Source organism: Labrus mixtus, chromosome 17 (assembly GCF_963584025.1).
Source record: "Labrus mixtus chromosome 17, fLabMix1.1, whole genome shotgun sequence".
NCBI lineage: Eukaryota > Metazoa > Chordata > Actinopteri > Labriformes > Labridae > Labrus > Labrus mixtus.
Window position 1 is genome coordinate 17690154 of NC_083628.1, and position 6455 is coordinate 17696608.

Consider the following 6455-nt stretch of genomic DNA (forward strand, 5'->3'; position numbering starts at 1 on the left):
ATCCACAAAAGCTGTCACACAAACACGCCTGCAATTCATATTCATCCTGCTTTTGTCTCCAGATATCCCGTCTTCAGAGGGACGTCCCTACAAACCTGTTTAAAGTCATCGTCCCCAGATTGACCAAAAACAAGAACGCTGGACACACACGTTTCGGTAAGTGTAAAATATTTTTTTTAATTCTGTCTTTCAGGTGAAACATCATCCGCTCTGCTTTGGTAGTTTCTAATTGGAAGATTTTCTTTAACCTTTTGGAGAAATCTGTTATTAAATCTCCAGTCTGACATAACATTCGACTACAAATCATCCGCAACTTTATATGTTTCTGGTTGTCTGAATATGGTCACTTCTGGCGGCCAAAGAAACAAGACAGCGAGGGCCACAATACTGCTCTGGAGTCTTAAAGGGGGCATATTATGAAAAATCCACCGTGTTTTTGAACATATATTTGGGTAACCTGAGAGTCTACTGATCCACAACATGTGAAATAAAACCATCCAGTCCTTTGTTTGTGGTCTGCATAAGTCTTACAACACAGAGGAAAATGCTCCGTTTCAAGTGTGCTCTCCTTGTGAGGTCACAGTGGGATACCCTCCCCTCCCCTGGTATCTCCACCCATGGACTCCACCCCCAGCCTAGAACAAAACTTTTGCACAGGTTGGCCATTTTTATTCTCGCTACAGAGGAGTGATGTCTACTGGGAAAACTCAGGGGGGGATCGTTGCATTTAAAGAGACACACACACCAAAACGGAGCGTTTTGAGAGAGCTGGTTTATACAGGGTCACAAACCTCCTCTGGTGCTAGATTCATGTTATATTTTGACCAAAGCACAGCACAGATGTTTCATTTAGACCACGGGGGACTGTTTGAAAAGGTGGAGAAGGGGGATGATATGTCCTCTTTAAAATCGAGCTGTTGTTTTAAAGTTGTTTTATTAATTTTATATATAAAGTTTCTGGTTATTTTTTCAGGTTTTTTTGCAGGAAGTCGTCCTCTTACGTTTGATTTCTTTGTGTGACTTTTATAGCCCGCCCTCCTCCTGGTCTCCAGCCTTTAAATTATAAAAAAAATCTAAATCATAAACTCCTCTGGGACATGAACTATCTAATAGAGCGTCTTCCTGCTGCACATACTGTAGTAAACCTGTGTGCAGAGCCCGGCAGCGAAACAGATTTATTTCCAACGAGCGTCTCGGGGCGGTGCCACCGGTGTTACGATGACCCCATACATCACGCCTCGTGTGAGCACATATTAAGTGCTTTTCTCATCCCCCCCGCCCGCCCATTAAAAGTAAATAATCCGCAGAGAATGAGGCATTTGTTGAGGGGCGATGCTATTCTTCATAGGTGACAGGTATCTGTTTGTACAAAGGTGTGCGGGGAGGAAGAGGAGGTCGGGAGGAATGATGATGTGAGGGGAGTGAACGTGTTTAAATAAAGATCTCACCTTTAAGGAGAAATTAAACGTGTGTGCTCCTTTTTTAAAGCCCTGTGAATTAAAAACAGAATAAACGTTCACTTCATTAACACACATTTCCTAATGAGCGCCGGCGAGAGAAACAAGAAACCAATCAGTAATTAAGTCCTGGCGCCACGGGAGGATAAATTAAAGCGATGCAGCCGCATTGTTTTTGCATATTTAATGGAACTGAATTCGTCCCATACGCTGCTTGTAAATCATGCACGTTTATGAAGTGAGCGTTTAGTTTTATTGCGGCGCGTTATGTCATGTTCAATGTCTGAGGTGTCGCAGGAGTGAGGGAGAGGCCGAGCTGATGGCGCTTAGTCCCCGTTATTTATGACCACTTCCTGTCAGCCTATACACAGCTGCTGTGTGTGTGTGTGTGTGTGTGTGTGTGTGTGTGTGTGTGTGTGTGTGTCTGTGTGTGTCTGTGTGTGTGTGTGTGTGTGTGTCTGTCTGTGTGTGTGTGTGTGTGTGTGTGTGTGTGTGTGTGTGTGTGTGTGTGTGTATGTGTGTGTGTGTGTATGTGTGTGTGTGTGTGTCTGTGTGTGTGTGTGTGTGTATGTGTGTGTGTGTGTATGTGTGTGTGTGTGTGTCTGTGTGTGTGTGTGTGTGTGTGTGTCTGTCTGTCTGTGTGTGTGTGTGTGTATGTGTGTGTGTGTGTGTGTGTCTGTGTCTGTATGTATGTGTGTGTGTGTGTGTGTGTGTCTGTGTGTGTGTCTGTGTGTGTGTGTGTGTGTGTGTGTGTCTGTGTGTGTGTGTGTGTCTGTCTGTCTGTCTGTCTGTGTGTATGTGTGTGTGTGTGTGTGTGTCTTTTCTTTTATCTTATTCTTAAAGGTGCACTGTGGAGGTTTGATGGAGAAATGTACAGATTCTGTGTTTTATGTTCATAACTCTAAACTCAAACTGTCCTCAGAGGAACATGTGCTCCCTGTAACTGTTTGAAGAAAAAATGATACTGAGACGTGAGGCAACAGTGAAGCCGTATCTCTCGAAGGTCGCTTTTTATCTCCTAACAATGTTCAGGGAGACATTTTATTCTTTGAGTAAAGTTTGAGTATTTACTTCAGAAAATAAAACATAGAATTGTTTTACTTCTTCAACTTTCAAATTTCACCACCAGATCTCCAAACTGCTCCTTTAATGTCTCATTCAGCCATGTTTAATATTTTATAATATGAATGATCTTTATGTGCTGAGCTCTTAAAAAAATCCACTGAATCCTCCTGGATTAGAAAAGAACTGACACGAGAAATGTAAGGTCAAACAATCAAAGAAGGACGACGTTGACCGTAATCCTGTTCATCGTTTTTTATCGTTTTTAATCTTTAAATTCATGTCTTCATTTTCTCTCTGCTCTGTGATCATCATCGCTCCAACAAAAATTTAATTAATATAAATCTAATAGGATCAAACGGAAGCTGCACGAGGGCGTCACACTCACAGAAAAACATGAATTCATATTTAAAACATCCTTTCAAGGCCATGCATGTGTGTGGTATTTTCTTTTATTTTGAAGGATCATATTCTTCATATTTTTGTAGATCTGGATTTATATGTTTAATTTGCCTTCTTTTATCATGAACGGCAAACCTGACAGTAAGTTGACTTTAAAGTTTTTGTCAACAGATTTTAAAAAGTGGCTCACAATGAGAGAGATCGTCACGATGAGATGATGAAAGAGTAAAAAACATGACTTCTAACAGTGAAGGCCGTCAAACGTTTTGATGTATTTTTGTTGCCATGTTTTTCTTTTTTTAAGATTTGTTTTTGGGTTTTTTGTTCCTTTATTGGAGGGATAGGACAGTGGACAGAGTCAGAAATCAGAGAGACAGAGAGCGGGGAAAGGAGCCACAGGTCGGATTCGAACCCGGGCCGCCCGCTTGGAGCCGATGCCATGAGTTTTAAAATGAAATGATCTCTTTTATTTTAATGATGGAATCAAAAAGAACCAAATCTTCATGAGACCGGAGAGGAATGAGTCATCAAAGATTACAGACAAACTCCTGCACACCTCTGAAGAATGTCACATGAAGATTGAAGCGTTGCCGATGTTTCTGGGTAATTTAGACACCGTGCAGGAGTTCTGCTATCTTTGATGACTCCCTAATGTTGGGCGCATTGGGCTTTTCTTTTAGTTGCCGTGGTAACGGTACGGTTTGAATTTTAAACTGAAGTTTGAACATGGTGGCGAGCCTCCTCGGCTGCATCATGGCGAGTTATAAAGCGTTTATTACACGTTTATTTACTGCTGACGGGCGTGAGGAGGCAGCTGCAGAGTCTCCTCTGATTCTTTCCATCAGCGAGATGATTCCCGTAATAAATAATAAATGTGGACGATCAAGCAGAGAGAAAGCTCTGCAGCGTTAAATGATCTGAGCCGCCATGGAAAAACACACACACAGAGCGGGGGGGGGGGCCCTGCAAGGGTTAAATGAAAACCTCACAGCCTTCATGTGTCAGGAACTTTTAAACACCAAATGGTTCTTCAAAAACTCACCCTAAAGTGGCGTCCTGCAGAGCGCTGCCCCTGACCGGCCCCGGGGCCCCCGACATGATTGCTTTTGTTCTGCTGAGAATATTTAAATGGGCGTTATAAAGGCGAGGAGTGCAGGTCGTAACACGCCAATTCTTCCTCTGTGGTACAGATGCTGCGAGCGTGCAGGGTCACGGCTCGGCGGTTAACAAAGCGCGGCGGCGATACAATGAGCCGCACTGCACACTCACTGCAATTTAGCTTGAGTAATAGACGGAGGTCACGCCGGGTCACTTTCAATTTCCACTCCCAGCGAGGAAAAATGAAAACAAGTCATTTGCACAAATCTGAATAATTCAGTCAGTGAAGGAGAGGAGATGAAAATATGTGGAGGATAAAGGAGGAGGAGGAGCGAGACACTGTTGCATGTGAACGTTAATGACGGCCCGGCCTCGTGGTCGTCGGCAGCGTGCAGAAAGGCTAATGATGAATCTGACAGACGATATGAATCCAGATGTAAGAATAAAGCGTCTCTTTCTCTCGCTGCCTCTGCTGAGCTTTTAAACTTATCATAAATGTATTAAGATTGCAGCGGGCCATGAAACAGCTGTAGACAATTAATCTTCTGCAAATCTTATCCGAGGAATTGGTTTCTGCGGAGGAACATCTGCTGCGAGGGGGGCGATTATTCACGGGCGCCGCTCAGCCGCCGCGCTTTATGCACGAGGCACAATCATGGCCAATGAAGTCAAAATTTATAGTTTTCCCTGTTCAGTAAAAATAACATTCAGCAGCATTAAAACATCATCCATCAACATTGTCCGGGGGCCCGGGGCCATCCGCCGCACAGAAATTAAAAAGTATTCATTCTGCAGAGAAGTTGCCGAGCGTGCCGCTCCGCTGAGCTCATGTTTTATTTCTTTATTTCTTCGCTGCTGCTGCTGCTGCCGAGCACGATGAGATTGGAGACGGGGGCTGCTCGCCGGCGTTGCTGTTTGCTTTGGTTGGAGGGAGAGGAGAGATGAACCCCCCCCCCCCCCACCCGAGAGACGCTGATCAGAAAGTGTAGGCCGTGATGGATGACGCTCAGCATGGACCTGCCAAATATGAACTTGGAATAAAATCAAGATGTGTAATCTTCTTTGAAAGTTGTTCCTGTGATTGAACGTCTCGAGTTTAGAGAGTAGGAGAAAAAAACAGACAGAGCAAATGTTTAAATGTTTCACCTGTTTATTGAGCTTATATCACAATGTGTGTTTCAAAGACTACGCTCGCTGCATCATTAGTGACTTGATTGTCATGAGCGTAAAAATAGAAATATTAATATTTTTCACCTTTAACAACAAATGCTTAGATAAAAAAAGAGCCGTTAACAAAATGTTTGATACCACACTTCTTCAAAGGATAAAATCTCCTTTATTTTAATGATGAGTCAGAGCGTTACATAAACATCTTAATAAAGGTTTGTAGGTTTGGAATGAATCCATCAGAAATTGCAGACTAACTCCTGTACACTAACGTCTAAATAGTTTCCCTTCCTCACGCCCGACAGGAAATCATTCTTGAAGTGAGGTGAATGTGTGAACAATTTACCAAGGCCCCATGAAATCACCACATCAATGTTTAGAGCAAAAGAAACCTGGATGCAGCTCTTATGTATGCATGATTAGAAATGGATAAAATATATTAATTCACTTTATAGAATAATTGATTTATGATATTTGTCTTTAACCTTCAGGTTAGCGAGGGGGTTTGAAAGTAGACAAACATTAAATACAGGGTGCAGTAAATTGAAATGTAACGTGGTAAAATCAAAAATATAAACTTGAGGACAGTGAGGGTCTGAAGCAGAGATATCAGTGGGATTGTAATCTGAACGGGCGGCTGCAGATTGATAGAGCTCGTCTTGTTCATCAGCAGCTGCTGTAATCTCACAGATGGTGAAATCATTCAGAGCGGAGGCTGAGAGCTGGAGACGAGCCAGACGCTTCTTTAACACCACTTTGATCATCTGTAACTTTGGCTGCATGTCAGTCCTTTTGATTTTTTAAACACAGCAAAGAGAAAAATACCCTGGTAATCAATCCTCATCGCTGTTTCCAGGAAGTTATTCAGAAAAATAATGAAAGTTAACAATCAGTGCAGGAAGCAAAGGAGGCGATTTAATCATGTTACACGGAGAAAAAGGAGAACGAGAGGAACTTCTGTTAGAGATGAAGAAAACCTTCCAGCGAGTGTGAACAAACACTCTCAGGCTACATTTGAAATCAGACTCTCTGACTCTGCCTGATAGAAACGTCTACATTTTGTTTACATCCCTCAAAAGTTGTTGAGACTGATTTTAAAAAAGTGTGAATGAGATGGAGATGAGATAACGTATTTACCACAACACACTCAGCACATCAGCATACTGTTAGCATACTGTCAACTTACTGTTAGCAAACTGTTAGCATACTGTAAGCATACTGTTAGCATACTGTTAGCATACTGTTAGCTGGAAAAGTTCTGGTAAAAAT